This window comes from Gymnoscopelus microlampas (assembly GCF_963454915.1).
Source record: "Gymnoscopelus microlampas genome assembly, chromosome: 2".
NCBI lineage: Eukaryota > Metazoa > Chordata > Actinopteri > Myctophiformes > Myctophidae > Gymnoscopelus > Gymnoscopelus microlampas.
In genome coordinates, this window is record NC_139939.1 from 47615064 (window position 1) to 47630473 (window position 15410).

The 15410-nt window shown below is 45.4% G+C and overlaps 1 protein-coding gene across 1 annotated transcript in view; it reads right to left on the bottom strand.

The window, feature by feature from the left end:
• LOC311058273 (slit homolog 1 protein-like) overlaps window positions 1–15410 on the bottom strand; it is a 103717-nt gene that overhangs the window by 65758 nt on the left and 22549 nt on the right. The gene's annotated exons all lie outside the window — the stretch shown is intronic.

Below are 15410 nucleotides of genomic sequence, written 5' to 3' on the forward strand. Positions count from 1 at the left end.
AAGTGGACCACGAACTAAATGACCAAAAACCAACTGATTAGGACTAAACCCAGTACTTTCTTGCACCACCTCCCGAGCAGCCAGAAGTAACCAGGGCAAGCCCTCCCCCCAATCTTTGCCCAACTCCGTGCAATAAGCCCGCATTAAGGATTTTAAGGTCTGGTGAAACCGCTCTAGCGCCCCCTGACTTTGCGCATGGTACGCTGATGATTGAGAGTGTTTCACCCGGAGCTGCTTCAGAACCTGAGCAAACATGTGGGAGGAGAAGTTGGAACCTTGGTCGCTCTGCAGAACCCGAGCAATACCAAATATTGACATGAACTGAGAGAGAGCTTTAACCACAGCCCTAGTCGTTATGGACCGTAGCGGATAGGCAGCTGGGTACCTGGTCGCCTGACACATGACTGTTAACAGGTACTTGGCGCCAGACCTAGAGGGAGGCAGAGGGCCGACACAATCAATAATGATGTGCTCAAATGGCTGCCCTATAGCTGGTATGGGGTGCAATGGGGCAGGCTTAATCACCTGATTGGGCTTACCAGTCATCTGGCATGTGTGACACGTTTTAATGTATGCAGCCACATCCTTTCTCAACTTGGGCCAAAAAAAATACTGCAAAATCCGATAATATGTTTTCTTGACACCCAAATGCCCTGACTGGTCATGTGAAAGTTTCAACACTAAATCCCTGTATTTAGCTGGAACTACCACCTGGAACACTGGATCCCCCACCCCAAGTTCCCCACATGGCACCCACTTCCTCACTAGCAACCCATTATCAAGAAAATACCCATTTGCGCTATCCTCCACCTCACTACCTGTCAGAACTTCCTCAAAAAGGCCTCTGATGGACGGATCAGACTGCTGCGCCGCAACAAGCTCTGTCTGGGAAACAGAAATAGGCACATCAGACAACGCAAAACTGGCATCAGATTTTTCAACTTTGTCACGCTCAATTTCACGAGCCCCGGCACGTGTCACGGCCGCTGCTGAAAATACCTGCGGAAAATCCCGCTCGCTCTCGTCTGGATCACTGGCTACAATCGGAACCAGACTTACCAATGGTGCTGGCGGCACCTTAGCCCATACGAGGCCACCCGCATGCATATTCCCCAAGAGAACATCGACCCCAGCCATCGGAAACGCTTCCCGCAACGCCACCTCCACCTCACCATGGACCAAGCCACAGTCAAGTTCAAGTTTGTGTGTAGGAGAAGAGATTATGGACATGCCCATACCACGGCTCAACATGGCATCCCCCGTGGCAGACTTAGAGGAAAACGGCAGAACAGAATCTAGCACGTATGTGCCCAGCGCCGCGGTGTCCCGCAGAATTGTTACAGGCACCTTTTCATTGGAGCCAACAAGGGAGACAAACCCCCTCTCTACGAATGGACGGTACGCCTCATCTACATCGCAGAGACTCCCCTCATTCCCATGTAGAGGACCCTCCGACCGCGACACCACAGACACCGGCGCAACAAACGCTGCTGACTTCACGTTCAAGTGAGTTTTATTCCTCTGTTGTAAAGAATAACAGTCTGCTTTTATGTGACCCTTTTTGCCACAATAATGACATGTTTTTTCACCGTCACGGGCAGCCCTACTTTTCCCATCCTCCATTTTCGAATTTCTGGTAAAAGGTGCGTTAGAACTATGGCTGGGTGCGCTATAGTGATGGCTGGGTGCGCTGTTCTCCCGGTACGTACTTTGGGCGCCCCGCGGTACCCACTCTCGGTGCGTCAACACGTATTGATCAGCCAAAGCGGCCGCCTCTGCCACTGTTTTAATCTGCTGCTCTGTAATGAATGTTGCTATACGATTTGGGATTGCATTTTTAAACTGTTCTAACAGTAGTAAGTCACACAAGCCCTCACATGTGTCCCCACCTGAAACCATACGCCAACGGTTAAAGTTAATGACCAATTCCCGTGAGAACTCCAAATATGACTGTTTCTCGTCTTTCCTGTTGTTTCTAAAGCGCTGACGGTAACTCTCAGGCACCATTTCATACACTTTCAGAACCGCAGATTTAACAGTGGCATAATTTAAACTTTCTGTAACTGACAATGCCGAATACGCCTCCTGTGCCTTCCCAGTAAGCACGCACTGCAGCATCACCGTCCGGTCCGCATCAGGCCAACCTCTTGAATTAGCCAATCTTTCAAACAGTGAAAAAAAAGTCTCTGGCTCCTTCTCACTAAACTTTGGCATCAAGCGCAAACTGCTCACCAAATCAAAAGATCGCCTCCCTGAAGCTACACTTCCATCTCCTTCCAACAGTTTCTGGTCCATCTTACCTTCCTTGACAAGTTCTACCTTCTCCCTCTGCAGATTAATTCTCATTTTTTCCATTTCAATTCTCTCTCGCTCTACTTCTACTCTTTCTTTTTCAATTTTAAGCTGTTGTTTAACCCTCTCCATTTCCAGCTGAATAAGCATCAGTTCTTTTTGTTCTGTAAAAGACAGATTTTGGGTCGGTGGCGGCACCGCCGCACCGTCTCCCTCTGGCCCTGTTTCGTTACCTGGTAAGATACCAATATCTTCCAAGATGTCACTTAATACTACCTTAATTGTATGTACTTTCCGTCTCCTGTCCCCAATGTCAATTTTGTAATGGTCAGCAATTTCTAGAAACTGCTCCTTTGTACAGCTTTCTAAAAAATCTACTGACGGCGACGCCACAAATTGATCAATTTGAGCCATTTTAATTATCATTTAAATGTATATTTGACACCAGTTAAATACAACACCAACACCAACTGACTGAGTAATCAGAAGCGTCCCCTATCTGCCTAATTAAATCTTATATAACTCACCCCTAGCTCTTCATGGGGTTTCGCGGGGGTATTTACGCACTAACTATATGCAGGAGACAACGCAATCAGTTGATAACTACGCCGTCAGCCACATACCGTGCTCCCGAGACAACCGCTACTACCGCTTCACCCCAACATTACCAAAAATACAAGAAAAGAAATAAATCCACGAAGGTCTAAAGACTAACGTGGCTTATGCCTAACATGGGACAACAGTAGCTCCTATATGATTACTCAATCTATCAGTATCAGTGTGTCCAAACTTAGCCCATATACATATTCCAATAACTCCATGCTCAAAGAAAAAAATACGGGGAATCAAAGAAATTTAACGATAACTCAACGTTAAACAAAACAGCGCACGCACTGAAACACTTTGAAACCGCTTCAAACAAAGAAAAAGGGAATCCCCAGTTAGGCCCTCCCAAACCGCATTTGATTGGCCCAACTTTACATTACGTCACGGGGAATACCCCAACTTACTTCAAGACCGGCTTTCAAAAAAACACTCAGTAACTGCGCGCAACAAAATACTTTAACTTTAACTGAACTTTAAAGTTTTAACAATACTCACTTAATCCCGGACGAGCCCCCATTTGTCACAGCTTGGCTCTAGGCCGTGACAAACATTGGGACGACGGAGACCAGGATGTAGTTATAAATCAAATACATATTTATTAAACAAAGACTAATAACAGAACTAAGGAGGTATGGACAAACATAAGGATCCTATGGAGTGTGGAGTCAGTAATCAGTGGTGTAAATGTGGATGTGTGAAACATGGTGTGGTGCAAGGTGTGTGGATGGAAATAAAGAACATAATCATAATAACAGCATGGAGACTAGGGGGTTGGAGCTGGTGGAGATCAGGTCTGCTTGTCTCAGCTTCTCCAAGACACTGGCAAGGGCTGGGCTTTTATAGCCTCCTGGAGGCACCGGGCCCAGGTGCTCTCCAATCACTAATCAGCCCCACCCGGCTTCCCTATAGGGCAAGAGTTAATACACAGCAGACAGACACCCACAACCACCCAGACTAATATATGTATGGGGCATCACACAGGTCAGCAGGCACAGACAGACTCAGAAGAACAACATGGTTAATATTTTATCCTCATAGGCTGCTGCTAACACTCCCTCTCAACCACACACACACACACACACACACACACACACACACACACACACGCACACACACACACACACACACACACACACACACACACCTTTAACATGTTACCATGTAATAGGGAGACAGAGAGAAATGAGAGAGATGGCTTGTCGACAGATGATGACTGATGTACAGTTACATGATCCAACTCAAACTAGACGTTTGTCTTTCACTAACAAGACACAGCGGCAGCACACACACACACACACACACACACACACACACAGACACACACACACACACACACACACATCTGCATGCTGGCAAACATGCACGTTCACACAAACTGTCTAACACACATTTGATTGTTTTCTGTTTTAACTAGGGATGCACCGATATTTATATCGACCGTATGTCGGCATCGGCAGATTTTTGCCTCGCTGACTGCCATCAACATATCTGCAAATTATCTGACATTCACCGATGGCAGCCGACTATTATCGTGATGCATCAATGTTGTGCTGATTATGTTGGGTGTGTTGGTTATCTGCAGCCTACCAAGCTGCAATAAATCTCAATCTCGTTCTCAAACCCCTCTGTCAGGTGATAAGAAGCGGCCTGCTCACTCCTCATGCATTGAAGGAAGCATGAGCTCAGTTCGGGGCTCTCCCCAGGCTGGAAGAGGGAGAGTAGCGCCCAGGATTACAAGCTTAGGCAATTGGCATTGGGTGAAAAATGGGTTACAAAATCGTGGGATTAAAAGAAAAAGAAAAACTTTTTAATTTCAAGGACTGCCATAACTCTGAGAGGCGTACAAATGGAACCAAATGGACCCGTAAGGGTCCATTTGGTTCCATTTTGTATGCTCTCTCAGAGTTACAGACCTGCAAGGGTCCAATTTAGATCCCTGGACCCCACTTTGAGAACCACTGCAATAAATAACAACAAAGACAAAATAAACAAATATCGGTATCAGCCATCGGCAAAATCGGCATCCCTATTTTTAACTGCTATTTGTTTCTACTTTTATACCAAAGTTCCCACTTTGTACTTTGATGCCAGCGCAGCAAATTGAATTAAGCTGAAATTGAGACAAAGTGGGGACAATAAGAGATCACGGATTCTTGGGAAGTTAAGTCCAGATGTGGACAAAAGGGAGACGATGATTCCAGGGACATGCTGTGGTCAATGCGCGGTCAACCCCAAAACCGCCGGTCGGAGAGTGACCCCGCCATGACCTGCTGACTACACACAGACACACACACACTTGGAATTTCCCTCTCTGACACACACACACACACACACGGTTGTTGTAATCCTTGTGCCTGAAGGCCGATATCATAGCATAGTGTGAGGCTGATAACCGGGATTTAACCTTAATTACAGATGGTTAATACTTAAACGTGTATGCGTGTGTGCACACACACACACACACACACACACACACACACACACACACACGCGCACGCACACACATACCTAAGATGTTACTATATGATATGTCATGATACGTCTGACAAGTGGTATTCATCAGGTAACACGTATGAGATCAAACACAGGCACTTGAATACACAAACATGTCAGTCAGTCAGTCACTCACTCACTCAGCACTTTAAGAACACATGCACACGGACACACCCTGCTAGGCTGCTACACTGCTCTGGATCTATAACACTACACTTTAAATCTCTGTGGCCCCTAAGACCCAAAACACACCCTCCTGACTGACAGCTACTCTTCAGTGTGACAGACACAGTGGCGTGCGCAGACATTTTGAGGGGCAGGTGCTCAAATAAATGATACTTTTTTTTGTTTATTTGGTGTGCTCTTTTTTCCCTACCTCTTTGCCAAAAATAGCCGATCTACAAGCCCACAACGCCTCGCAGCGCGAGGCGTTGTGGGCTTGTAGATCTGCTATTTTTGGCTTAAGTTCTCCTCAGAAAAGGGATGCTAGGTTTCGAGTGGTTATGGTAAAAAGAAAAATCATATCACACAAAGATTTGGCGGACCCCCTGTAGTAACTCTGAGGACCCCCTGATGAAGACCCCTGCTGTAAACTGGGAAAAAATAACTTTTTTTTTCCTTTTTTTCAAAAGGGCACTTCTGGCCAAGAGGGCAAAGGGCAGGTGCTCTAGCACCACCTAGAGCCTATCTGTGCACGTCCCTGGACAGACAGACAGACAGACAGACAGACAGACAGACAGACAGATAGTGTAGATACATAGATATGGAATCGGCAACCTTTTTCACATGAAGTGCCATGTTTTTTATATTCTTGATAGTCAGTGTGCCATATCATAAGTTTAATTATGACACCACATCAAAATAAAATATTTCCAACAGATGTTGATTGTCCATGTAGGCTATATAACGTTTATTCATTTATTTTCTTTTTTTAAATATTTACTTTCACATCAGAATGCAATGATTATTAGACTCTACCTACTGTATAGACCTACTGTATATCCCAGACTCCCTGCCCGGTCAGAGTTCAGAGTTTGAATGAATGTAGATTTATGTGCTGGATGTAATTTGCATACAGATGCGAGGGGACTTAATTTAATTGACTACATGTGTGTGTGTGTGTGTGTGTGTGTGTGTGTGTGTGTGTGTGTGTGTGTGTGTATATATATAATATATATATATATATATATCTGCTTTATATTTTACCATCACTTATAATACTTCTAAAATACATTATGATATTTGACAGCTTGTAAGAGCCTAAATGTCTCCACTAGGCCTAATAATAGCTATTGTTTTGGTACAGCCTATCTTGTTATGCTTCAGTTTGTCCTTGAAGCAGCTACAGTATAATATGATCTATCTGTACCACTGACATGAGTGTTAATGTACTTCTGACCATGATATCATGTACATAAAGCATAACCACCACCGAGCATATTGTCTCCACTCCTATGTGCCTTATCGATTACTGATTGATCAAGACATTGCCTACCCCTGCTGTAGACAGATAGAGCTTGTTATTGGGTTTCTAGTACAGAACAGCATATGTGTATGTGTATGTGCTACAGTATGTATGTGTTGTGTATGTGCTGTGTATGTGTTGTGTATGTGCTGTGTATGTGTTGTGTATGTGTATGTGTTGTGTATGTGTTGGGGTCTTTACCACAGGGCTGCAGTTTGACTGACAGACAAAACACAGCAGGATGTAGGGGGAAAACACACACATTCAAAGGGGCACGCACACACACCACACACATATGCGAAGGATTACCCTCACACACAACGACGAAATGCGTGCACATTAATGCGGGGCAATTGAGGCACGTCATGCATTGACCACACACACACACACACACACACACAGGCAAAATCACACACACATCAGACAAAAACAGCAAATATACAAAACAATGAAACCATGTGTAAATATACACATCCAGCTAAGATGCATGACACACACACACACACACACACACACACACACACACACACACACACACACACACACACACACACAGTGTAAGCGCAACTGAACCCTGGGAAGGGTCATGACCTGATGGTGTGGAGAAAGGCTGTAACCATGACAACAGGATAAACGTAGCCAACGTTAAGAGGCAAATACCATCAGTAGGTCATTCCTGTGGTCTCTCTCTGTCTCACTTCTGCCACTACACGCACACGCACACACACACACACACACACACACACACACACACACACACACACACACACACACACTGTAATCTCTCCCTCCCCTTGGTTTCTCTCTCTTTCTGATTCTCTCCTTTTCTGTGAATCTTTTTCTCCATCTCACTTTTTCTTGCGCCCCTTTGTTCTCTCGCTCTCCCTCCCTCGTTCCCTCTCTCGTTCTCTCTCCCTGCATGTTCCTGCTAAGCCGTGTGAGTCAGGAGGATACGGAACAAAAGGCATCACATGCTGACTTTAACCTCTGGACAGCCTCTTCATCGTCTCTCATCTCATCTCCTCTCCTCTCTGGAGTCTCTCTTCTCCCATCCCTCCTCTTTCCCTTCCCTAACATCCACAGAGACAAGGGACTGGAGGGCTTAACTGAACAAGAGCTACGTAGCTGCTCTTTACACACAATTACACATATTGGCCTATAGGGTGGTGCCCAGTAAAGTGTGTACTACATGAGTTATAAAAAAGTGTCGTTTCCTTTCTCATTTGCTTAGAATTCGGAACAATCTTATTGTCCCGTCTTTCACAGAATGGATGTAAAACAAAAAGAAAACAGGAAACGCTTGCAGAGAAACAGAAAACCTCTCGAAGGAAATGGCAACCAGAGGTGCTGATAATCACAGATTTTAATGGAAGGAGTGTCTGTGTGTGTGTGTGTGTGTGTGTGTGTGTGTGTGTGTGTGTGTGTGTGTGTGTGTGTGTGTGTGTGTGTGTGTGTGTTCCCCAGTCAAATTGGTTTTTCCCACTCTTCTCCAATGAAGCAGAGCGCAAGGTTCGGTGGTCCCCCCGCTCGCTTACTTTGGATGGACATGACAAGAGGTGTCAGGTTCCTGCCTTGACCTTATAGCAACACACGCACGCGCACACACACACACACACACACACACACACACACACACACACACACACACACACACACACACACACACACACACACACACACACACACACACACACACACACACACACACACACAGAGTTGTGTAACAGCATTGTCAGGGTTCAGTGAGTATAGAATGGTGGTTACTCCACTCACCACAGTGTCCTATCTTATGACATGTTTTCCAGGGTGATGCTATTATCGTACGCAGCAGGGAAGTCCCACGCTCTCAGCATTATCAAAAGTACAATTTGGTGGGGGGGGGGGGGGGGGGGGATTTTCTTCCCACACATGTGTGCCATGCAGTGCACATGGACGCATGCTGCGCATGTGCATAGCAAGCATGTGCATGTGCACGTGCACACGTGTACAGATGCATGATGATGCGCTCGTCTGCTGACCGCGACACACTTTAAGCCCGATTCATACTTCGTCGCCCGAAGGTGCCGCACGTCAAAAACAACAGACCTAGAAGCCTACAACACGTTGCGAATGCGCCGCATTGCAGACTTGTAGGTCTGGTATTTTTGATACATTCGCAACGGAGCTTAAATTAGACTTTACACATTGTTACAGTATCATTATTTTTTAACAAAATGCCTCCCATGAGAAAGACCACTCCATTATAATGAGGTACTCAGTATGAGGCATTAACTCCCTTCTTCAATCTCGCTCCCTCTCTCTGTCTCTCACACACACACACACACACACACACACACACACACACACACACACACACACACACACACACACACACACACACACACACACACACACACACACACACACACACACACACACACACACACACACACACACACACACACACACACACACACACACAATCTAATTTACTTACAGTTACAAACAACATTGCACTGTGAAAATGCAACAACAAAAAAACAATTATAACACTGTTTACTTGGGCATGTAAAAGCAATCTTGAAATCTTCAGACTCTTTCATACTGCAGAGAGTAATTATCTTGCAGAGTGCATACACACACACACACACACACACACACACGCACGCAAACTCTATATAGATGTAAATGTAAGCAATTATGCATACAGACACACACACACACACACACACACACACTGCACATCAGTAATTATTTCTAACAAATGCACGTTACAGACACAGACACACACACACACACACACACACACACACACACACACACACACACACACACACACACACGCACACGCACACGCACACACACAATAAAAACATACTAATAACCATCTTAATAAATATCTTGGAACACATGCACGCACACACACACACACACACACAGTGTATTACACCCCATTGCCTCCCTTCACTCCCAGTAAATGCGTGTTGCGGTGTGTGGTCACACTCCCATTAGTCTCTAAACGGGCGTGCCACGTACGAGTCGACAGCTGTCATCATCGCCCCGCGCACCGCGTTAAGTTCACACCGTTAATTAGCCCCACGCAAATGACACCGGGACGTCGCTAAATGAAGAATGAATTTGACGACAACAGTGTTTAAGTATGTTAAAACGGAGGGACGCACGCACGCACACACACACACACACACACACATGCAGGAATGTTCATAGTTTAAAAAGACAGTGTTTTACACATTATGTAAAGTAAGGCCCTGCACCGGTCACTGCCCTGACACCCGTTTTAACCACATGAATCCTGGTGTCCCCAAAATTCTGGAAGATTAGCAGATCTACAAGCTCACAACCGATCTACAAGTTGTGAGCATGTGGATCGGCTATATTTCTGGTGATTTGCTGTAGAGGTGTTAAAAAAAAAGGACGGGGCTATAAGCACTTACCCCTGGAGGACCCCGGTCAATGAAGTATATACTTATTGACCACCGATGACGTCTTTTGACGCCTGTTGTGTGTTTTTAGTTTTTACACTAGATGGCGCTCTTCGCTAAGATACGAGTGACCAATTCATTCTCAGTCACTCATAGATCCAGGAGATCACGTGATCGCGAAATAGGAAAAATGCCTTTTTCTCACCTCCCTGGATTTCCTCTGCATTTTTGACGAGACGGCCAATAACTAGCGAATGGGGGAGGGTCGCGATGACATTTTCTTTTTTCGCAGAAGCAGAGAGAAAGCCTCCGTGTTTAGCAACGATTGGGGGATCGATCATACTGGAGATAAATATTCTGTGACAACTTAAAAAGTAAGGAAAACAAAAATTCGTCGGCAGTGGCCGATTTATTTACTCCTTCCTTAAGAGGGTCCTAAATTGACCCTTACAAGTCCGTAACTCGCTTTACTCTGAGGAAGACGTAAGCCTTCTAATAAATGCGTGCAGACCATTGCTCCAGTATTTTATTTGGGTATAGTCTCTCCTGAAGTGCCCCCAGGTATTATTCTCTCAGAAGTCTGCTAACTCTGTCAGTATACAAATGGAACCAAATGGACCCGTTATTGAATACTGTCAGAGTTAAGGCGGGGGTCCTTGAAATTTTGAGAACCACTAGGTTAAAGACCTGTGGCAGTAGCTTGCACGGCGGCATACACAACTCATTTTAGGAAGCAAAGGTGATGCTGTGATCAGGATTACTGTATGAAGGCCAAGTCTACACCTACTGTATGGGGACAGAACATGCATATAAACCCTGTTTAATGCCATGACCTGCTGACATGCAGGAACGGGCTGTCATGGCAAATCCTTTAGTAAGTAATTATCAATTCCTTGCAAATATCCCAGTGTGATCCAGCAAGAGGAGACAGCCAATTATGTAGAGCAGAGCCCCGAGCAAAGTGTGCTCACACAGAACGAAGCAAATCATCACTGTGTCGGGCAGAAACCTCATATGAGCAAAATCAGATTTTTATACATTTTTATACACAGTATAGCAAGCTTTCAGTCATAGACCTTCTTCAGGCATAAAACAAGCCGTGAATATGACAGCATATTCAAGATTCAAATTCAAAAGTAGCAAAAATAGCAGATCTACAAGCTCGTGCTCGGGTGGCGCAGTGGTGAAGTCCCTGCCCACCACCACGGAGGTTGTGGGTTCGAATCCACTGTAGTGCACCCGGCTTTGTCGAGCGTCTACACGAACACAATTGGCCCGTGTTCGGGGGAGGGAGGCCGGGCGGGGAGGAGGGTGATATTGGTCATTGCACGTATTCCTACAGGCTGGGGCGGCACCTGCCAGCGGGGAGTGTTGGGCGGGAGGAGTAGGACGAAGGCTCTACGTCCTCCTGGTGGGGGCTCCTCACTGGCAGGTGAGTCAGTAGGATACAACAGGAGAACGACTTAATTGGGGTAACAAAAAAAAAGGGGGTAACAAATAATTGGCTACTCTAAAAATATGAAAAATAAAAAGATCTACAAGCTCAAAACGTGCCGCATCTTGAGCTTGTAGATCAGCTATTTTTGCTTCTCTTGTGAGACACTGTAGTATACTTATGATAAAGTAGGGCATTCATTCACGAGAAGGAAAAAAAAAGTTAAATTATGGAGATAAGAGGTTTCTGCTCGAACCGCAACGAAACGAGCTGATTTCGTGAACTTTTAACGTGACCCGGCGTAATTATTTTTACATTTAAATCCCTCCTGTGAGCAGATCTGAGCTCAGTTTATGGAAAATTGCTGCCGTGATGATGATGTACTGTGTTGTGTGGGCTTTCACACTAAGTCCCATCCATCCACAGTCAGCACTGCAGCACACCTGCTGAGGATAACCACACAGTATACATGACACCAAGACAGGTTCACCTCCAGGTCAAGATGTGTGTGTGTGTGTGTGTGTGTGTGCGTCTGCGTGTGCGTGTGTGTGTGTGTGTGTGTGTGTTGTGCACCCATAATCCCCGGGCTCCCCAGGGCCATAATGTGGTTCCGGGGAGAAAGGAAGCCCCTGGGAATCACTCACTCACACACACACACACACACACACACACACACACACACACACACACACACACGCACGCACACGCACACACACAGCCTCTGGCGTGTCGTCAAAACAGACAAAAGACTGTTTCTGGGCGTGGATGCAACCGCAAAGAGCCAACAAAAGACATGATAGACAGGAGGGAGAGAGAGGTAGGGAGAGAGTGATGGGGAGAGAGAGAGAGAGAGAGAGAGAGGGAGGGGGGGGGGTTAGAAAAAGAAAGGTGAGAGAGATCAGGAAGAGAGAGAGTGAAAGATGACAGAGTGAGTGAGAGGGAGACAAAGAGAGAGAGAGAGAGAGGGGTCAGAGAGACCAAACAAATCAGAGGGAGAGAGAGAGAGACCTAACAAATCAGAGGGAGAGAGAGAGAGAGACCAAACTAATCAGAGGGAGAGAGAGAGGGAGAGAGAGCAAATAAATCAGAAGGAGAGAGAGTGTGACCAAACAAATCTGGGGGAGAGCGTCACAGAGATGGAGAGAATACAGGAGAGATGGAGGAAGAGTAACGGAATGCAAAGAGAGAGAGACAGTGACGGAGAGAGAACAGAATTAAGCCTAATTTATGCACCAGCGTCACTCGTCGGAAATAGCGGATTCAAAAGTGGGAAAACGTGACACGCCACGATGTGTTTTTCAGTTGTAAATCTGTTATTTTTGGGTTGTGCGTTGAGGATAGTAGGCAACAGAGAAAACACACATCTATATATATGTGTGTGTATATATATATATACATTTTTTTTTTTTTATGGGAACATTTTTGACCACATTTTTTGCTTCTGGGGGGTCCCTGGAACCAAACATTTTCAGATGAGGGTCCGCGGCCAAATAAATACAATTTGTGGGGGTCCTTGGCATGAAAAGGTTTGAGAACCACTGATATAGAAACCTTTTTTAACAGTATAAACTAACAGTTTTTTCAAAAAACTGTTAGGATTTAGAAGACATTTGTAGATACGTTACCGGATTGAATGGGTTAACAAGATCATGATATTTTTGACAGAATAGCTACATGTCAATATATATATATATACTGTATATTTTAAATGAAGACGTCTTGGTGGTGCTTTCATATGATATTCAACACTCAAGGACCTTTTGAAATAAATACAGTCGTGGGTAAAGTGGATAAGATAGCAAAACAGATTCATTTCACTCACATGAAACAGTCTGATAAGTTCAGATAAATTATATCACTTTACAGTAATGTAACCGTAACCACTTAAACCCCATACGGTTGAGCCCACAGGGCTATATGCTAGTGTCCTTTCTGTTTTATGTTATTGTAGGGGAAAGCTTTCTCTGAAAAATAGCCGGATGCTGGGGGGTTTATAAGTGGTTAAAGACTGTGCTCTATCTCTTACAACATGTACACGACGTCACAATATTATGATTACCAAAATCCCAGGCGATATATGTGTCACTTCATATCACAATATAGATATCACATTGATATGTCGTCAAGCTCTAAGAGAGCACAATTATGACACGAGAACATAAAAAAAGTGCCAATTTTAATGGGAAAAGCAGGACAAGAGCAGAGAGAGAGCAAAGAAAGAGAGAAAAAGAGTGATGGAGAGAATGTGAAAGGGAGCAATAAACGAGAAGGGGAAGGGAGCTGAGGCATATAGATGGAGGAGGGAAAGTGGTGGGGATGAAGAGATGGAGGGGGGAGGAGGTGTTTGGAGACAGCCCATCATGGCTCACACATGAAAAGCAACACAGATGGGACCCCTGGTGTGTGGGAGAAGGAACGTTCTAGCAGAAAGGGAAGTGTGTCCGTGTGTGCGTGACAGCGAGCATGTGTGCATCAGTGAGATACAGAGACGCAATGGTACAGTGTGTGTGTGTGTGTCCGTGCGCGTGTGTGTGCGTGTGCGTGTGTGTGCGTGTTTCAGAGGCAATCCCTGGGGGACAGAGGGCATTATTAAGCCCATCAACACAGCAGGAGAAAAATCACTCCTTCTGAAGGGGGTGCTAATGGACACAAACTGTGTGTGTCCGGGTGTGTGTGTGTGTGTGTGTGTGTGTGTGTGTGTGTGTGTGTGTGTGTGTGTGTGTGTGTGTGTGTGTGTGTGTGTGCTGATTGATTGAACATGCCAACTCCATCTGGACACTCCCTGATGGGAGCCAAGGTGTGAAATTGGCCAAAAAACAAACCAGCAAACAAGTTAACACACACACACACACACACACACACACACACACACACACACACACACACACACACACACACACACACACACACACACACACACACACACACACACACACACACACACACACACACACACTCCGTTTTTCATCATGTTTCAGTCACTCATTTTTCTCTTTCTCCCTCTCTAAAAACCACGCACGCACACACACATACACAGCTTCTGTAATTAGTTGTATTTTCATGGCTGTAATCCACTGTCTCCTCCATCTCTACTGGCAGGGATGATGTACAGGAAAGGAGAGAGTGTCTTTCTGTCTGCACCTTCCGCTCTAATCCATCTTAAGCGCTCGCTCACACGCACACGCACACACACCGTCACCTTTTCTTTCACTCATTTGTTTCTGACACAGACATGCACCCTAACACACACTCACACACCTGTCACAAAGGGATCTATTGGAGGGAACTGATAATTAAAAACTGCTGTCTTGTTTGTTTTGCTTTTCCTCTCTCGCTCTCTCTCTCTGATCCTCTCTCTCACTCTCTCCCTGTCTCTCTGTTTCTCTCTCTCCCTTGCTCTCTCTCTCTCTCTTCTTCCCTCTCTCTCTCTCTTTGCCAGTGTTTGTGTATCCGTTTCCTAGCGTATCCAGGCAGTAGCACGGGAGCTCTAGTCAATCCTCTAACACAAACACACACATTCAACAGAAGTTCTTTGGCTGGGGGTCTCTCTCTCTCTGTGTGTGTGTGTGTGTGTGTGTGTGTGTGTGTGTGTGTGTGTGTGTGTGTGTGTGTGAGAGAGAGAGAGAGACACACACACACACAGCGACATTAATTCACATAGTAACAGCCAGTGGGATTTGAATGATGACTGCATGTG